The sequence below is a fragment of the Danio rerio genome, chromosome 4 (genome assembly GCF_049306965.1).
Source record: "Danio rerio strain Tuebingen ecotype United States chromosome 4, GRCz12tu, whole genome shotgun sequence".
NCBI lineage: Eukaryota > Metazoa > Chordata > Actinopteri > Cypriniformes > Danionidae > Danio > Danio rerio.
The window spans coordinates 35,505,280-35,526,378 of NC_133179.1; the positions used below are offsets into that span (position 1 = coordinate 35,505,280).

The 21,099-nt window shown below is 42.8% G+C and overlaps 4 non-coding genes and 1 pseudogene across 4 annotated transcripts; 1 reads left to right on the forward strand and 4 right to left on the reverse strand.

Moving 5' to 3' along the window:
- Positions 1 to 6,265: 6,265 nt before the first annotated feature.
- Positions 6,266 to 10,401, forward strand: LOC108184004 (uncharacterized; annotated as a pseudogene).
- A 7,204-nt stretch (positions 10,402 to 17,605) lies between these two features.
- On the reverse strand, positions 17,606 to 17,678 carry trnak-uuu (transfer RNA lysine (anticodon UUU)). The gene has a single exon. It is a non-coding gene; the product is annotated as a tRNA-Lys (tRNA).
- Positions 17,679 to 18,179: 501 nt separating this feature from the next.
- On the reverse strand, positions 18,180 to 18,251 carry trnah-gug (transfer RNA histidin (anticodon GUG)). Its single transcript has one exon. It is a non-coding gene; the product is annotated as a tRNA-His (tRNA).
- Positions 18,252 to 18,406: 155 nt separating this feature from the next.
- Positions 18,407 to 18,488, reverse strand: trnas-uga (transfer RNA serine (anticodon UGA)). The gene has a single exon. It is a non-coding gene; the product is annotated as a tRNA-Ser (tRNA).
- A 628-nt stretch (positions 18,489 to 19,116) lies between these two features.
- Positions 19,117 to 19,198, reverse strand: trnas-uga (transfer RNA serine (anticodon UGA)). The gene has a single exon. It is a non-coding gene; the product is annotated as a tRNA-Ser (tRNA).
- Between the last annotated feature and the right edge of the window lie 1,901 nt (positions 19,199 to 21,099).

The following is a 21,099-nucleotide window of genomic DNA, read 5'->3' on the forward strand; positions in this document are numbered from 1 at the left end:
CATACTTGCGCATGATCCGAGGCCAGCTGTGGGCCAGTGCATCCGTGCCGAGAGAGCCCTCGGTCAGGGAAAAAAACAACTGGCAGTGAGCGTTCTCGGGGGAAGCAAACAGATCGATCTGGGCCTCCCCGAATCGCGCCCATATCAGCTGAACAGACTCGGGGTGGAGTCTCCATTCTCCAGGACGTAACAGCTGTCGTGAGAGCGCATCGGCTGCACGATTGAGTGTGCCTGGGACGTGAATGGCGCGCAGCGATTTCAGCCGCGGGTGACTCCAGAGGAGCAGACGGCGGGCGAGCTGAGACATGCGGCGAGAGCGCATACCCCCCATGCGGTTGATATACGCCGCCGCCGCCATACTGTCCGTCCTGACCAGCACGTGTTGCCGCTCCAGCACCGGTAAAAAGCGGTGGAGAGCGAGGAACACTGCCAACAGCTCTAGGCGATTGATATGCCAATGCAGCTGGGCACCCTTCCAGAGGCCCGCAGCCGCATGCCCGCGACACACGGCCCCCCAACCCGTGTTGGAAGCGTCTGTTGAAACAACAACATGGCTGGACGCCTGTCCTAGAGGCACACCGGCCTGTAGGAACGAGGGGTCGTTCCAAGGGCTGAGGGCGCGGCGACACAGCGCAGTAACCGAGACCCGGTGTGTGCCCGCGTGCCATGCGCGTCTGGGGACCCGATCGTGAAGCCAGTGCTGAAGTGGTCTCATATGGAGCAACCCGAGCGGCGTGACGGCGGCTGCGGATGCCATATGCCCCAGGAGCCTCTGAAAGAACTTCAGTGGGACCACTAGTTTGCTGTCGAGCTCCCTCAGACAGTTCAGCAACAGGCGAGCGCGTTCCTCGGAGAGGTGCGCTACCATGGTGATCGAGTCCAGCTCCATCCCGAGAAAAGAAATCCTCTGCACGGGGGCGAGTTTGCTCTTTTCTCGGTTGACCTGAAGCCCCAGTAGGCGGAGATGCCGAAGCACCTTGTCCCTGTGCATAATCAATTGCTCCCGCGAGTGGGCTAAAATCAGCCAGTCGTCGAGATAATTGAGTATGCGAATGCCCGCGAGCCGAAGGGGCGCTAGGGCACCCTCCGCGAGTTTGGTGAAGACCCGCGGAGACAGAGAGAGCCCGAAGGGGAGGACCTTGTACTGCCACGCTCGACCCTCGAACGCAAACCGCAGAAATTGGCGGTGGCGTGGAAGAATGGAGACATGGAAATACGCGTCCTTCAGGTCTATGGCTGCAAACCAATCCCGAGGACGAACGCATTGGAGAATGCGCCTCTGCGTGAGCATTCTGAACGGCAGCCTGTGCAGACAGCGGTTCAAAACGCGCAGATCTAGGATTGGCCGTGACCCACCGCTCTTTTTGGGTACGATGAAGTATGGGCTGTAAAACCCACTCTCCATCTCGGCTGGAGGAACCTGCTCGATTGCACCCTTCGCCAGGAGGGCAGCAATCTCCTCTCGCAAGACAGGGGCGGACAGGGGGTTGACCCTGGAGAAATACACGCCCGTAAACTTGGGGGGCCGTTTCGCGAACTGAATCGCGTAACCGAGTCTGATTGTGCGTATGAGCCACCGCGAGGGGCTGGCCCGCGCTAACCAGGCAGGCAGAGCCCTCGCTAATGGAGTCATCGCTACAATCGCTGACGTACCAGCGGTGGGGCAGCGCGGAGTGGGTGTGCTGATCCGGGAAGCACGAGGGTCCCGCGGAAGAGCTGGAGGACAGCGATTCGCTCTGGCTCCGCACCCTGACTCCGGAGAGGGGGCTGGAGGGCTGAGGGAAGGGAGACCGTCCCCCCAGCGCTCGTGAGCCACTGGCGAAGCACGTAGAGTCTGCGAGCCGGAAGGCAGCGCGTCCCGGACTGGCAGAACTCGTGCAGTCACATCCGGGGAAGGGAAAAAGTGCTCTTTTACTGATGTTTTGGTGGCACTGAAAAGTACCGTTGTTATCGGGGCCCCGCCCTCCAGCGGGGAAAGAGCAAGTTTCCTCTTCTCCGGATGGCCTGTCTCAGGGACGCTTCGCGGTCCGTTTACCGGACTTAACGGCGCCCTGGGCAGGAGGGGCTGCCTGCTTTCGAGGTGAACGCCGCGCCCGCTTGGCCGGAGGCGCAGGCGGGGGCGGGGCAGCACTCGTTGGCGGGCGCCCTCGGCGAGGAACAGCGGAGGTGGATGGCTCGGCGGGCGGAGCGGGCTTACGGCCACGCCGATAGATGACATTGCCCATCGCATCCGACTGCTCTTTCACCGCCTTGAATTCCTGGGTGAATTCACCGACGGTGTCGCCGAACAGGCCAGCCTGGGATATGGGCGAGTCAAGAAAGCGAACTTTGTCAACGTCGCGCATATCGGCCAGGTTTAGCCAGAGGTGGCGTTCCTGAACCACAAGTGTGGACATCGTCCTCCCCAGCGCACACGCGGCGGACTTAGTAGTCCGAAGAGCATAGTCGGTCGCGGTGCGCAGCTCATGTAATAAGCTTGGGTTGGACCCGCCCTCGTGCAGCTCGGCCAGCGCCTGCGCTTGGTAGCGCTGGTAGGTGGCCATCGCGTGCAAAGCAGAAGCAGCCTGGCCCGCAGCCTTATAAGCTGTGGCTCCGAGGGAGGCAGACAACCTACAGGCTTTGGACGGGAGGCGGGGCAAACCCCGCCACGTAGAGGCGCCGCGCGGACAAAGATTGACCGCGATAGCGCGCTCCACTGACGGGATCGCCTCATACCCCCTGGCAGCTCCGCCGTCAAGGGCGGTGAGGGCGGAGGCACACGCAGCACGGGCAGAGAAAGGTGCCCTCCAAGACTGCGTGAGCCTACTGTGCACTTCCGGGAAGAAGGGGACGAGAGGCTTCGAAGGCTTCGCCTTCTGGTCCTCTACGTAGCACCCATCTAGTCGGTCCGGCCGCGGAGCTGGGGGATAAACCATCTCCAACCCCACGGCCGAAGCAGCCCGGGAAAGCACGGCTAACATGTCCGCTTCAGGATCCGATTTGACAGCGCTCACCTGCCCGGAGGGGGCGAGCGGGTCCGGATCTTCGTCGGACAGTGAAAGCCCATCCTCCGATGCCGCGGAGGACATCTGATCTCCGGTGTCAGCGAGTGTGAGAGCTACCATCTGGTTAGACGGATCACTCTCACCACCCGAAGCTTGGATGGAGCGCCGTGAGGAGCGAGAGGTCCGCGAGCCCGTGGGCGGCGGATTATCTCCCGCTGAAACCCTCAGATCTGCCCGAGCGCCCGCTGCTTTTTTAGAACAGGAGGCAACTGGGGTGGCTCGCTCTCTTGCGAAAGTTAGCCGCGATCTTAGCTGTGCAACGGTCATGGCATCGCAATGACGACATGAACCGCCCGCGAGCACCGCATTAACATGCTGGACCCCCAAACATGCAATGCAGTGATCGTGTCCATCATCCGGAGCCAGGAAACCCCCGCATCCAGAAACGCACAGTCGGAGCGCCAACCTGAAAAGGACGTGCTGCACGACTGTGTTGCTCTTTTAGGAAAGTTGCAACTATACGCACCGCTCTGGAGGACCGGACCCAAAGAACCGCAGGCAAGGGAGTAACCCAGCTCGACCGTCTGCCACCGCGAAGACCCACTCTGGACCGGGAGACACACTCGTTCGCTCTGAAGTGCTGATCAGCAAGAGGAACCCTCATCGACTCACTCAGAAAGGATCTGAAGCGAAAAGGATGCTGCTTCAGGTGTGCTTATATGCTGAGATAATTGCAGATGTCACACACCTGCGCAAGCTTACGCTGCCAATTAATTTCATTCATTGGCCCGTTCAATACTCTCCAGACAAGCGGCTTCTGATCCGAATCCTCCCAATGCGTGGATTTTACAAATCAAATCCACTTATAGTGCTGAAGTTCCCCCCGAAGGGGAACTCTGGATTATAGTGTACTAACACTTTATCACTAGTCAACAGCTCTTTGCACTTCTCAAATGCACTTTGTTCTTTCTTCCCCCAATACCAGATCACTTGCTCTTTTAGAAGTCTATACAATGGAGCCAACACTGTGCTCTGATTTGGTACAAAACGTCCATAATAATTAACCAAGCCTAAAAAAGCTCGCAATTCCTTTACATTTAAAGGTGCTGGAGCATCCTGGACAGCCTTCACCTTGTCCTTCGTTGGATACACTCCTCCTCCATCCATCACATGACCCAGATATTCAATTTGAGTCTGGCCCCACTCACATTTACTTTTTTTTACTCTTAATCCAGAGTCTTGTAACCGCTGGAGAACTTGGCTAACAATTGATAGATGCTCTTGTTCATCTTTTCCCACAATCAACAAATCATCCAAGTATACCACAACTTTCAGGTCCTTCATCAAATTTTCCATAATACGTTGAAAAATAGAGGGAGCTGAACTAATGCCAAAAGCCAGACGATTATAGACATAAAGTCCCTTGTGAGTGTTGATTGTTGTGTATTTCTTTGAGTCATCATCAAGCAAAACTTGCTGGTATGCCTGAGCTAGATCAATTTTAGAAAATACTTTTCCTCCACTTAAAGTGGCCAGAACTTCTTCAATTCTTGGTAACGGGTACGTTTCGGTGTTAGCAACTTGATTTACAGTGACCTTATAGTCTCCACATAGCCGAATTGTTTTATCTTTTTTTACCACAGGGACAACTGGAGCAGCCCATTCACTGTACGTAACTGGAGATATAATATTTGCTTTCTCCAATCGCTCAATTTCCTTTTCTACCTGTTCTTTCATGGCAAAGGGTAGTGGACGACTCTTGAAAAATTTTGGCTGCACATCTGATTTTACTGAAATTGTAGCTTTAATATTCTTCAAAGTTCCCAATTCATCCCTGAAGACTTCATTGTATTTCTCAAGAACTTCTTGAATTGATGTAGGCTGTTGCATATGATTCACATAGTGAATTCCTTTCCAATTCAACTTAATTTTATGCATCCAATTCCTACCACACAAATTAGGTCCGTTACCTTCAACCACAAGCAAGGCCAACTCGTTTATTTGGTGTTCATACTGAACAGTGGCTCTGAATTGTCCCAGAACTTTAATGCTTTCACCAGTATAAGTTTTTAACTTTACTTCAGCTCTTTCCAGTGGTACATTAGCAAATGACTGTTTGTATGTTTGGTGGGAAATTATACTCACAGCAGCTCCTGTATCAACTTCCATCAGTACATCTTGCTGATTCACAGTAAAATTCACTTTAAACTTCTGTTTTTCCGAATCACTCAACAGAGAAAACATTTCCAATTCTGGCTCTTCGGCATCCATATAAGCCGTCACGTTGCTCTTTCTCTCATGCTTACTTTTATTCGGGTAAGGCTTTTCTTTTTCTCTACACGCTTTCTTTAAATGACCAAATTTTCCGCACTGATGGCATTTAGAATTCTTAAAATAGCATTCATGTGCCTTATGATTGCTACCTTTACATCGATAACATGCATACCTCTGGTGATGCGTAGTTTTCACTTTATGCACAGCCGCCGCATCCTCTGCTTTCCTCAGCTGTTGCGTATCCCGATCAGCTGTTTCCATACTGAGAGCAATTTCAAATGCTCGTGCAAACGTGAGCGCATCCTCTGAAAGCAATCTTCGTTGGCATGCTTCGCTTTGTATTCCGCTAACAAAGCGATCACGTAACGCTTCATCCAAACTTGCACCAAAATCACATTTTGACGCACATTGTTTGAGTTCGGCAACATACTGGGACACAGTTTCATGAGGCTTTTGTATGCAGTGCTGAAATCGGAAGCGCTCAGCTATTATTAGCGGTTTGGGTTCAAAGTGTGCTTGCAGGATCCCGACAATTTCTCTAAATGTCTTATCCTTCGGCTTTAAAGGTTGAACCAAGTTTCGCAATAGCCCATAAGTGGAAGCACCAACAGCACTTAGTAATGTCGCCACTTGCTTTGTATCATCCACATCATTAGCAATCATGAATAACTCCACTCGCTCAATATATGCTGACCAGGACTCATTTTCTGGTTTATACTCATCTAATCTTCCGATTTGGGCCTTATCCACACAATTTTCCTCGTCGCCAGTTTGTTATATATTTACGAGGCAAACACACAGAGATGCCATCAAGCGTGCTTTACTTAGATATAAACAACGTCATCACAACAATACATCACATGGCTTAAATAGTTGTCAAGAACCAATCAATAGCGAGACCAACACCCAGATCATTACACACACACATTATCCCAATACACCACATGGCCCAAAAAAAAATACTGAACAAAAAAGACTTTTATTTTGGCGTGGTGTGTGACGTCATTAGGCTGCGCCGCTTCCGCGCTGCAGTTCAACTGGAGGAAGGTTTGTTTCACAACTTTACACAAATATAAACCGATTGATTAAAGTTTCAGGTTTTTCTTCCAATATGACATACCTGCTGTTGACTATAATTTTAATTCTTTATACAACGAAGTACTATTTTAATAACAGTAATCGAGGGCTATTGTTTGAACAACAGAAATGTGTTTTAATGAAGGTTTTATTTATTTACTAGTATAATGTCATTCTAATATAAGTATACAATATTATATATATATATATATATATATATATATATATATATATATATATATATATATATATATATATATATATATATATATATAAATAAATGGAGAACTAGTTTTTATCAGGTCATTTGTTTGTGGATATTGTTTCTTGCTCAGACTTACCTGATTTATTTTTGTCAATCACTCTCATATAAAGAAACTGTTGAAGCAAGTGTTGAAGAGAAGTTATTTTGTTTCTGTTCATTGTTTTGTTCATTTTAAACAGAATAAAGTGTCCAAACACAGAGAAAAACTCCTGCTGAAGCAACATCTCCACACTGTTATAAAGATGGCGTTTATTAAAGAGGAGAGTGAAGATGTGAAGATTGAAGAAACAATCACAGTCAAACAGGAAGATCTGCAGGAACAAACGGGTAATTTTCATTCTCAAAACCAACTCAGTCATTTGATCCTCATTCAGATACATTTTAATAATAAGAATACTAAATTAAATCTATCTTGCAGCCCTGAGTGTGCTGCCTAGTTCTCTTAAATGCACATAAGCACTTATTGAAAGACAGGAATGAGTTTCTTTTGTTACTTGTTCTCAGGTCTTTTGTCATTATTTTATGTATTATTAGTCTCCCATTTTCTCTACCTTCTTAAGGTTGTTGCTTTTTTTGTTCTCCTACTGTTTGTAAGGTGTCCTTGAGCACTAAAAACGTCCTTGAGCACTAATGTCATTTTAAAATTATTATTGAACGAATCCTTATATTTGCGCGTCACACTCACTATACAAATTTATCAGGTCTTTGATAAAATGAAAATGGAAAGGATTGGAAGGAAATTTGCTGTGCTCTATCATTGATAGGGAAAAGGAAACTCTTTGCTAGATTGACTTTGTATCCAGAAGCATTTCCAAATTCTGAAATTATTGTAAAAACTTTTGTAATACATGTATCTGGATTCGACAGAAAAAGAAGATCATCCGCATATTATTATTAATATAGTCAGTCGTCGACTGAGGTGGGCCGGTCTAAGGCTTGAAATTCCAGAGCTAAAAAGGAGTCCCACTCCGGTCCTGTTCCCTGTCTGCTTTACACATTTTAGAAAAACATTTTGTTGTAATTATGAATATATACAAATAAAAATTCCATTTACAGCTTTCAAATCTGTCTTATTAATATGACCAAAATTACTTTTATGATCAATTATGTAAGAAAGTATGAAAACTGGACTGACACGGTTTCAATTTACTATAACTTCTATGTTAAGTGGCTTTGACACAATTTACATTGTAAAAACACTAGATAAATAAAGATGAATTGAATTGAATCTGCTTAAATGTGTACACGTTAATGGACCAAACACAATATGATCTGATTTATTTTACATTTACCATGCATCAAAATTGCAGTGTGTGTAGCCAATATTTCCAGTGTCTTTTCACTTTTCAGCTTTTGATGAGAGTTTTTAAGACTTAATGAAAACTAATGTTTTATCTATTTCAGACCTAATTGAAGAGAATGAGGGGAGTAAAGAGGAGGAACATCATGTTAAAATTGAGGGAAAAACTCATTTACAGACTGATGGTATTTTGAAAAGGGGAGACAAAAATAGTTTCACCTGCACTCAGTGTGGAAAGAGTTATGGAAGTAAAGACTATCTTAAGATTCACATGAGGATCCACACTGGAGAGAAACTATTCACATGCCCTCAGTGTGGGAAGAGTTTTGGAAGAAAAAGGGAACTTTAGATTCACAGGAGGATCCACACTGGAGAAAAACCATACACATGCACTCGGTGTGGGAAGAGTTTTAGCCAATCATCAAACTTAAATCAACACATGAGGATCCACACTGGAGAGAAACCATTCACATGCACTCAGTGTGGAAAGAGTTTCAGCCGATCATCATCCCTTAATGAACACATGATGATTCATACCGGAGAGAAACCATTCACATGCACTCAGTGTGGGAAGAGTTTTGGAAGAAATTTCGATCTTAAGATTCACATGATGATTCACACTGGAGAGAACCCATTCAGATGCACGCATTGTGGGAAGAGTTTTAGCCAATCATCATATCTTAATCAACACATGAGGATCCACACTAGAGAGAACCCATTCACATGCACTCAGTGTGGTAAGAGTTTCCACCGATCATCATCCCTTAATAATCACAAGACGATCCACACTAGAGAGAAACCCTTTACTTGCACCCAGTGTGGAAAGACCTTTAACTACTCATCACACCTTTTTGAACACATGCGGATCCACACTGGAGAGAAACCATTTACATGCACTCAGTGTGGGAAGAATTTTAACCAATCATCAAACCTTAATCGACACATGAGGATCCACACTAGAGAGAAACCATTCACATGCACTCAGTGTGGGAAGAGTTTCATCTGCTCATCATCCCTTAATCTACACATTATGAGCCACACTGGAGAGAAACTTGCACTTAAGCAGCGGTCACAATGGACTTTTTTCCCCATGGATTTCCATTCATACGCACGGGAATGTGTCAGACCGGAAACCAAGTTTGTGTGTCAAGTTTCGCAGTTCACTGCATTGCAAAGTTCAAGCTTGGTGAACTCTGACCTGCAAAATCGCATCACTTGACTGTGTGAGACCAATCAAAGATCAAAACATGACCTTTCTGGACAGAAATGTAAAATATGGACCAATAGCTCGCTTTTTATGTCTAATAATCTTGTTTAATCCCGCCGCTTTTCACAGCGCCAAACAACAGAATTTTGCATGCTCAAACTCTAGTGTGACCGCAGCTGCGGTGTGGGATGAGTTTCAGCAACTCCTCAGACCTTAATAAACACATGAAGACCCACACTGGAGATAAACTATTAAATGCACTCCGTGTGGGAAGAGTTTCAACCGATTAGCAAACCTTAATGAACACATAAAGATCCACACTGGTGTGAAAGAGTATATGTGCTTCAGTGTGAGAAGACTTTTAATTCAAAATTTAAACTGCACCAGACGTTTCACACTGGAGAGACCGTACAAGTGTTCACACTGTGACAAGAGGTTTAATCAGTAACACATCTGAAAACACAAAAGAGGATTCACACTGGAGAGAAACCGTACAGATCTGATGAGTGTCTACAGAATTGGACAAAAGTTGCACACATGAAATGAATGCAGCAAAACATTTTCTCTGTGCATAATGTTTGAAAAGGCTGAGTGACGATATACTGTTTTCCAACACTCCTACATTGCAGTAGGTGGGGTTGTAAATGTGTTGCGCTCCTCGCGTTTACCGCAAACACAATGATGGTGGCTGAGATAGGAACAGTTTCATAAACATCTGACAAACAGCATCTCAGAAGCTTAAAATCTCTCTTTGCAAGTGATTGTACAGGTGCGGATACATCTGTACTCCACTCTCCAGTGTATTCATGTAGCTAGTGTTGTTTTGGATGATGTTCTCTGTCTGACTACCTGAATGAGTAGCATCACTGGAAAGACACAAATAAATAAAGATGTATTGTATTATGAATATTTGATGATTTAGGCAGAGCGACAGGTATTAAGTTTTACAATATTAATACACTTTGATGATCCCAAGACTCCAGATTGGAGTATGTGGTAAATCCTGATTGGATGCCTGCGTTACTCATCAATGGGTATATAAAAGTTGTTGTGCTAGGCTGCTAGCTAATCCAGGACGCTGTGGCTACTCAGGAGTCCTCCTGTCAAGACCTGCCATCTCATTAAATCTTTAACCTTAAAATTTTGTTTTGCATTGCTTGTATCATGTAGCTAAACTGTTGTTGTGATTATATCCTAAGTTCTTTATCTTCATTATTATCCCTAGACATTTGCTGGTTGCTTTGATTGATGGTTTTATGAGTTACATTTTATAATAAATAATTTGCATTCAGGCTATTTTGTTGGCTCATCTCTCTTTTATGCTGCAACTCAAACAAGCAGATCATAACACTTTGTGAAATGTGTCCGGTTGTATTTAAGATCTTGTCCTTTCAGTCATGACCATAGGTGAGAGTAGGAACCTTGATTGAGCGGTAAATTGAAAAAATTGCCTTTCATCTCAGCTCGTTCACCACAACAGACAATCACATCAACTGCATTACTGCTGCCACTGCACTGATCCATCTTTTAATCTCACATTCCATTCCTCATGAAAAAAACGCAGATACTTAAGCTACATTTGAGTTAAGGACTTTCCTTCAAATTGGAGATGGCCACCTTTTTCCAGTCGAGCACCATGGTCTCTGACATAGAGGTGCTGTTTCTTTCCCTGCCATGTCACACTCAGCAGTAAACAGCAGTGGTGGGAGTAACGAATTACAACTACTCATGTTACTGTAATTAAGTACATTTTTGGGGTAATTGTACTTCCATGGGTAGAATTTTAAGCCTTTACTTTTACTTGTACATGAGTACAAATTAAGCTGAGTAATCTACTTCGTTACTTTTAAAATCACAATTCGTTACAGAGTACTGTAAATAAATTAATATTTCAAGCACGCACTGACCAGCATTTCGGTAGCCAATAAAAAAGTTCATCTTAATGGACCAATGAAAAGCCTGGTATATTATTTGAACCGAAAAACAAGTTCAGGCTACTGCAGATTTACGTGAGCTGACCGTCATCATCATACAGTCACAAAGTTATCAATTGACATATGGAGATTTAAGACAGAAGAAATGAGGAAGAAAAAGCAGAGGATGAATGCCCATGGCCACACCCGGAGGAGCTGTTCACCTACAGGTACATAGGGAAGAAAGGGGACAGCTGTGCTGATGCAGTGTGAATAGCTATGTTATCATCTAAAATGCTAATTAAATGTTTGCCCAAAACTAGAATATTGCATAAAAGACTATGCAAATAAAGCAGCGTTTCCATCCAACAAGTCAAAGAGAACAAAATCCACCTTCTGATTAACTGGAGACAAACATCAAAAGTAAAAACAGAATATGCATCGGTGGGAGCAGCTGCAGGAATATATTATCTTTATTTAATAAATGACTTGCGCCTCAGAAGGCAATCCTGACACGCAGTGAATGCGCACTGGTGTTTGAAGGCGCGAGACACGGAGTGCAAACACTCTTGACAATATTGGAGGTCATTAAAATATTAATATAATAACAATACTGAAATGGTTGAGGCGGTTTAAAATGACCAAAACAACACTTTAGATGTTTTACAATGTGCTTAGCCTGCTGTTTTGTTCATTCACACACATTTTCCAATAATATGCGCATTATAGAGTTTCCATCAACCGTTTTTATGTGCATATCCAAAAAGCGCATACAATAAGTGGATGAAACCTGCACTCTGCTGTGCCATCTGGCTTACACAGGGTTTCCGTGGGGTCTTAAAAGGTCTAAAATATAAACATCTAAATTTTAGGCCTTAAAAAGCCTTAAATGCTGTTCTAGGTCTTAAATATGTTTGCACAGGTCTTATTTTCCGATGTACATGTAACGCTACTCCTAATGCTCATTTAAATAATTTTTTGTTGTTGCTTGGTTTCGTGGTGGTGTAGTTCTTTATTTCACTAGTCCTAATGTAATTTGCGGTATTAAAACTACAAATAAGACCAGCATGCAATAGCTCAGTGCACGCGGTATATGTGACGTCATTGCCGTGTTTGCGGAGGTTCATTTTGGAAGCGCACGACATGTTTTTGGGTGAAGAGTTCATGCGGCGCCACATTTGATTTGAGTTGAATATGTCACTTTGAAGGGATTTTGTCTGAAACAGTACGACTGTACAGACATCTTAACGATCCGACCATGCATAATCACCATAGAGATAACCTGACCAATATTTCTTGGATAGAAATAGTAACAGCCGTGGAAAGGAAGTGTTTTGTTAAAAAGTTTGGAAAAACCTGGGGGATAAGTTTGTTACAACAAAAAAAGAGGCCATGGCAAAAGTGGAGACCCAGGTGGTTTTAATATTACAGAATATGTTTTTCCACCATTTGTAGGTTTTACACTGATGTATATTTTTTAAGTTAAAACAATGTAACAAAAATTAAGTAACCAATTAAGTCTTTGATAACTGGAAAAGAATATATGAACCTATCGGCTTACAGTAAACTGATGCCCAATTTCTAGGCTTTATTGGTGATGATGGACAGGATTGTTGGAACATTATTGCCTTTTCAGCTCATAAGTAGAGGACAGAAACTAGCCAGACAATAATGTGTCAATTGTTGAGTGGGCAAAATAATTAAAAGTTTCTTTTGCTATTATTCTTGCCAGAATAAAAAATATAATTGTAGAGTAACCCATGTTCTGTTGTCACTGATATTTAACTTTAATAGGTAGAACTGTCTGAGATATAAACAAAAGTGAGTGATGCATCACAGTTTGATTTAAAAAATCTTGAATAGTTATAAAACTTTATAATCATTCATTAATTTTCTTTTTGGCTTAGCTCCTTTATTAATTTGGGGTCACCACAGCGGAATGAACCGCCAATTCATCCAGCATATGTTTTACACAGCGGATGCCCTTCCAGCTGCAACCCGTTCTCATTTACAACAACAGACAATTTAGCTTACCTAATTCACCTAAAATGCATGTGAGCACGAACATGCAAACTCCATAAAGAAATTCCAACTGACCCAGCCGAGGCTCGAACCAGTGACCTTTTTGCCTTGAGTTGAGAGCGCTACCCACTGCGCCACCCCTTCACCCAACTTTGTAATCATAATAAATTATAAAAGTAATAAAAAATTATAATTTTAAAAATCTTGAACAATATTAATGATATAGTTCCGGAAACCTTCTACTTCTCTGTTCATCCATCTGACTTTATGGTGGGTTTCTTTTGACTGGCCCCTCATGTTTTAAAGAATATCACAATGACGAACGCGTCAAGTATTAAAGCCTCGTCCATTTCGTGAGGTGCGCGCACAGTCAGCGGAGGGGTGCAATGTGGAGCCAGGCGAAAGTATAAATCAGCCTCAAAAAGTTTGTTTCTTTGTTTTTTTGTTTTTTTTTTGTTCCTGCACTTCAATGGTGCATCTAAGCTGTCTTCAGTACTGTTCAATGTAAATAATTTTATTTAAAAAAAAATTTGTGTTTTTGCATTTTCTCTTGCGTGCTTTTGATATTGCAATATAGGTCTTAAATTTAATACTTTATGGTCTTAAAGAGGTCTTAAGAAGTCTTAAATTTGACATTATGATATCTGCAGAAACCCTGCTACAAGACTTCAGTCTATAATCTGAAAAAAAAACACATTATGGTAAGAAGACAAATAACTTAATTTGTGTGATATTTAATTTATTAATAATATGTTTAGGCACTTGGCAGTGTTGTTCTGTGGTTTCTGACGGTTCAGTTCACGAATTAGGTAATTAACAAAGTTTCTCCATAATTTGCAAGTGTTTTTTTTTATTTATATCATCATCTATTGATCGTACAGATAAAAGAGGCATCATTTGAAATGATAAAAAGTCGTGCATTTGTGCATATTTCTGTTGTCTTTATACTCAAAATAGCAAAACATTGTTTTTGTAAAATAATCATGGTGCGCAGTGGGTATTGCTATCGCCTCAAAGCAAAAAGTTTGTTGGTTCAAGCCCTGGCTGAGTCAGTTGGTGTTTCTGTGTGGAGCTTCCATGTTCTCCCCATGTTGGCGTGGGTTTCCTCTATAGGTGCTCTATAATTATAATCTATAATTAATGCTGTTTACACAGTTTTAAAAGTGTTTATAGCATCTTTAAATGTGTTATGTAAAATGTGTTTTACTGCCTGGATCTTGTCTGACTCTGCATTTATGGATAATTCCACCAATACCGCCAAGCTAAAAAAGTAATTTGTAATTTTGTAATTTGAGTAGTTTTTACAAAGAGTAATTTGTACTTTTACTTGAGTACTTTTTAACCAGTACTTTTACTTGTAATTGAGTACAATTTCAGCAATGTAACAGTACTTGTAATTGAGTACAATTTTTTTGTACTCTTACCACCACTGGTCCTATGTGATCTTCAGCTACTAGATTGCTGGTGATCATGACAATAGCACACACACACACACACACACACGCAAAAGAAAAGCTAAATAACAGTAGCCATCAATGTACACGGTTTACACTCACAGAAACTATGCTCTTTATTATTTTACTTTTTAATGTTTTTTCTGCACTTTAATGCTTGTAATGTTTTATGTAAAGCACTTTGAATTGTTTTGTATCATGAATTGTGCTATACAAATAAATGTGCCTTGCCCTTACATGTTTACCAGGGGACGCAGTGATAGTGTCACCATGCAGAATATGAGGGGTGAAGCGTGCTCAGTTATGTGTGATAGTGCAAGCGTAACAGTACGTTGCACACACAGAACAGGCGGAGATTTCTGGTGGCACCATAATTTTGTTTTTATTGTTGTCACGCTGCGCAATCTGTAATATGAACAAACACAGACATTGAGAAGATACTGTGAACATTGGCTGTTTCTCAATTCCAAGAACGCAGAAAACGGACTTGCGTTCTTGTGGAGACCGGTTTTGCCAGGTGTCCTCTGAAGAACGAATTTAGGAGACCGCGAGGGCAGAGAATGCGTCCTTTGAGAAATGGGATGCTGCGTTCTTCCTGATGGTCATGTGACCTTCACGCGTTTTAAATGGAAATGATTAAAATATTACAGCACTCATACAGCGATTTATTGTTTTTCCCCTTTTCAAAATATATACTTTGCATAAAAACATTATAAATATACTCTGCACAATATAAATAAAACACATTTTAATACGAATTTCAGCAAACAAACATTTTCACCGTTTCATTTTGGGAAACTCCTGAGGTAAATAAATGATATCTCTGAACTTTAATAATAAATCTAAATAAAAATGCTATGCTTCTCACCTCTAGTCACAATGACTTCTGGGACTTCCAGAGCGAGTTCGGTGCTCAAGTCTGCATCAGTGCGTCCTAGATATCAAGAACACATCCAGGAAGTTTCACGCGTCCTCCGTACTTGCGGTCTTGAGTATTGCAACTGAACTTGGGCAGCTGATGATGACGTAGCACGAGAACACGAGGACGTAAGACCGCTGAAGAACGCATATTGAGAAACAGCCAATGTTTCAGTGCTGGCAGTGTGACTTCTTCATGAATGCGTGAGACCTCCTGCGGCTCACATATTGCTCACTAATCGCCCCCTAGCGTCACTCACCAGGACATAGAGATTGAAATGATGGCCATCAACACATTATAACTAACCTGAACTTAATAAAACACTAATAATGAATGATGACTAATCAATGCATAACAGCTATAAAAAAATTAAATGAAACACGGGACTGTCATAACTCTATACTTCTATACGTATCCCAGGAAGGCCAGGAAACCCAGTACCCTGGCCAGCAGCAGCAACCCCATGGCACATGTCCCCTACCACCACACCACAGAGATGGACATGCTTCCACCCAGGTAGTGGAAGACAAAGCCCCCCGCCAGAGCCCCTCATAGCTCCATAGGGCAGGCCCCATCGGGCCGAGAATGCAACTGCCGACAACACCATGCAGCCAGCCGCCTGGGACAGGCAGAGCGTGGAGCCAAGGGCCTTACGGGCCCAAGAGCAGCCCTTCCCCCAGTGCATTTCCAGTTCCAGTTAATGCCACTTTGCTCATAAATATGCCATGTAGGATCCATATTTGTGTTCTCAGTTCAAACCCATGCCCACTTGGCCCATAAATATGCCATGCAGGACCCATATATGCATTCCCAGTTCAAACCCATGCCCACTTGGCCCATACATATGTCATGCAGGACCCATATGTGCATTCCCAGTTCAAACCCATGCCTAGTTGGCCCATGAATATGCCATGTAGGACCCATATTTGTATTCCCAGTTCAAACCCATGCCCACTTGGCCCATAAATATGCCATGCAGGGCCCATATATGCATTCCCAGTTCAAACCCATGCCCAGTTGGCCCAAAATTATGCCATGCAGCACCCATAAATGTGTTCCCAGATCAAACCTATGCCCACTTGGCTCATAAATATGCCATGCAGGACCCATATATGCATTCCCAGTTCAAACCCATGCCCACTTGGCCCATACATATGTCATGCAGGACCCATATGTGCATTCCCAGTTCAAACCCATGCCCAGTTGGCCCATGAATATGCCATGTAGGACCCATATTTGTGTTCCCAGTTCAAACCCATGCCCACTTGGCCCAAAAATATGCCATGCAGGGCCCATATATGCATTCCCAGTTCAAACCCATGCCCAGTTGGCCCAAAATTATGCCATGCAGCACCCATAAATGTGTTCCCAGATCAAACCTATGCCCACTTGGCTCATAAATATGCCATGCAGGACCCATATATGCATTCCCAGTTCAAACCCATGCCGACTTGGCCCATAAATATGCCATGCAGGACGTATATATGCATTCCCAGTTCAAACCCATGCCCCATGCCATAAATATGTCGTGCAGGACCCATATGTGGGTCCCCAGTTCAAACCCATGCTCAGTTGGCCCATGCCTGTCCCTTATGGCGCCCATGTAATTAGCTCATATGGGCTTCCTATGTGGGACTCATTCTAGAAAACCTACATGGGACCTTCTGATTTCACCCAGCCAAGGCCCATGCCCACACAGTTCCCATGGAACCCTTAGTTAGTCCATCTGGGCCCGACATATCGTTGCTGGCTGGGCACCTTCCATTAAATGGCCACAACGCAGAGTACTAACCACTATATGATCACGGCGAGCTACGGGAAAGCCGCTGGACGTTCATTCTCTGTCATATGTCTTTAAAAATGGAAAGCCCCCAGGGCAGCTAGCTGGTATCTGCTGCCGTTTTGCTTTTCCCTTCTAGCACATCCCTTTTCCCAAGAAACAATGGAATTGCAAACAATCAAGGAAGGTCGCAAACTAAGTCCTGCGCATAGCCTGGACATAGTCGGCAGGATTCAAACATGCGCAGGGAGACCCCAATGGATTTCAAGTCCATCACCTTAACCACTTAGCCACGACTAAAAGACTGCAGCCATGTCCTCATTCCCAGTACATGTGTTGTGCATCCAGATATAACTTTCAGCAAGCGATAGCTCAACGGCAAAAGCTGTGGTTCCACAAAAAGTCTTATACGCCCAAACAGGGACTTGAACCCTGGACCCTCAGATTAAAAGTCTGATGCTCTACCGACTGAGCTATCCAGGCTCCATGTCAAGGCTTTACAAGTAGGTAATGTTTATGGTTGTGGTCGGCGCAGACCTTTACGGTACAAAAAGGTTTACCGTGAGGTGGGGTTTAGGCTTATGGTTGGTGTAGATGTTGCTAAAACACAACAGATTACTGTGACGTTGGGTTTATGGTTGTTGTAGGTGTAGACATCAGTACAACACAATAGATAGGACTCCATGTCATGTAGGAGACATTAAATGGATCAATAGCAACTGCAGAAGGTCTCTCTGTTGTTGTGGCTATGAAAGGAGACTTAACAATTGAAAAGATTCCTTCCATGCCTTAGAAGCGTGACTTGATCAATGCTTATCCACACAGCACGCTGGCATCAAAGGTCCCGTTGCTCATATCGAATCCCTAGTCTTCCACACTTTAGTAAACATTCAGGACGTTCCAGTAGCACAGCCTGCACTAAAAGAAGGCTGGAGATTAAGGATGGCGACACAGAGTGCAACGCCAATGTCACCTTGAAAAACCTGCCGTGACCCGGATTCGAACCAGGGTTACTGCGGCCACAACGCAGAGTACTAACCACTATACGATCACAGCGAGCTACGGGAAAGCCACTAGAAGGTCCCCAGGGCAGCTAGCTGGCATCTGCGGCCGTTTTGCCTTTCCTTTGCAGCACATCCCTTTTCCCAAGAAACAATGGAATTGCAAACAATCATGGAAGGTCGCAAAGTAAGTCCTGCACACTGCCTGGACGTAGTCGGCAGGATTCGAACCTGCGCAGGGAGACCCCAATGGATTTCAAGTCCATCGCCTTAACCACTCGGCCACGACTACAAGACTGCCTGTACAGCCAAGTCCTCATGCCCAGTACACATGTTGTGCATCCAGATGAAACTTTCAGCAAGCGATAGCTCAACGGCAAAAGCTGTGGCTCCACGAAAAGTCCCATACGCCCAATCAGGGACTTGAACCCTGGACCCTCTGATTAAAAGTCTGATGCTTTACCGACTGAGTTATCCGGGCTCCAATGCAAGGCTTTACAAGTAGGTAATGTTAATGAATGTGTTCAGCGCAGACCTTTACGGTACACAAAAAGTTTAAAGTGAGGTGGGGTTTAGGCTTATGGTTGGTGTAGATTTTGCTAAAACACAACATATTACTGTGAGGTTGGGTTTATGGTTGTTGTAGGTGTAGACATCAGTACAACACAATAGATAGGACTCCATGTCATGTAGGAGACATTAAATGGATCAATAGCAACTGCAGAACACAGCGAGCTACGGGAAAGCCGCTGGAAGTCATCCTCTGTCATATGTCTTTAAAAATGGAAAGCCCCCAGGGCAGCTAGCTGGTATCTGCTGCCGTTTTGCTTTTCCCTTCTAGCACATCCCTTATCCCAAGAAACAATGGAATTGCAAACAATCATGGAAGGTCGCAAAGTAAGTCCTGCGCACTGCCTGGACGTAGTCGGCAGGATTCAAACCTGCGCAGTGAGACCCCAATGGATTTCAAGTCCATCACCTTAACCACTCGGCCATGACTACAAGACTGTCTACACAGCCATGTCCTCAGCTATAACAGCCATGCATCCAGCTATAACTTTAAGCAAAAGATAGCTCAACGGCAAAAGCTGTGGCTCCACAAAAAGTCTTATACGCCCAAACAGGCACTTGAACCCTGGACCCAATCATGGAAGGTCACAAACTAAGTCCTGCACACTACCTGGATGTAGACGGCAGGATTCGAACCACGAGTTGCTCTATTCTCATCCATTTCCTGTGACACCTTAGTTGTTAACTCAGGCTTTCTCCCGGTCTCTTCTCATCCAATTCTTGTGACCCGTAGTTGTTTACTCAGGCAATTTCCCCTTTCTAACTCTACATAGCACCTTAATTATTTTAATGGTATGCAAGTCTACAAGCAGACCACACACACAACCCAAATATACAGATCAACCTCACACCCCAAAGAGCACAAAATCCACCTCAATATTAAGTAAAATATTATTTACTGTCATCATGACAAAGAGAAAAGAAATCAGTTAATAGAAATAAGTTTTTAAAAGTACTATGCTTAGAAATGTGCTGAAACAATCTCCCCTCCATTAAAAAGAAATTGGGGAAAAAACTAAACAGGGGCGCTAATAATTCAGGGGGGCTAATAATTGTGACTTCAACTGTGTATATATATATATATATATATATATATATATATATATATATATATATATATATATATATATATATATATATATATAATGTATATGTATTACATTTTATGTATTACGACAGTTTAAACTATCGCGTATTGCTTCAGATCTTCTGCTATTCAAATATTTTTAGTTGCAGTAATGTTAAATACACTGGTCATTGCAGACGTTGGTCACATAAACAGCAACAAACAAAAATGATACATCTAATTAACACATTATATGTAAAAGAATTAAAGAACTGTGTCGTTTCATGAAAACATATAAATCTGGATCAATTAAATCAGGGATTGTAAATATTGCCTCAGAAATTAACAGTTTGAGTTTGAATAGATCGCCTTAGCCGTCAACAGTTTACTGCTCACTCATAATTCAAGCGATTCACTACAATGGGTGTAACTAAACACCGAATTCAATTTTCAACTATTTAGGGCTAATTTAATACAGAACTTAAATATTAACTCAGAAATTTGAAAGGCTAAACTTACCTGGTTGATCAGACATGAGACGCAAGCAGCAGCTAAAGCAGAGGTCATTAGCGATGCAAAATTCTTCAATGTCATTGGTCAGAATTTACCACATAATGAAGACGACCAAAAATACTTTATTTGATGCATGCACACACACACACAAATATATATATATATATATATATATATATATATATATATATATATATATATATATATATATATATAATGCTGCAAAATACTGTGAATTAACTACTCTATATTAACTGTAAATTACTTATCTACTAAAAAGAGATACTGTTAATTCATTTATATTTGTTATTAGCAAAACTGAAGAGGCTGATTAAATAAAAGAAAAAATCACAAAAATTATTGTTTCATTAGTATTTTAATTTAATATGTTTATTTATAAAGTACTATATAATGTTTACTGAATTTATTATATCGTAATTTGTATATGTTTATATTATAATCATTGTACTTGAAGAAAAATCATAGGTCAAAAAAACATCCTATACTATTGTGATCTAAAAAAAATATTAATTGACATAATCAAAAATATCTTATGGAAAAAAAAATTCTAATCACAGTCTAATGAATCAAAAAATCAAAATCAGATCCTAAAGACAAAGTGGAAATTCCAGTAAATTAAGTCATATTGCTCCAAAAGATTTTAAAATATAAAGGACAAAGTGAAAATCCTATAAGAAAAATTCTGAATGTCCATTATAATTTTGAAATCCATTGCAGATGCTCATTCTACTAT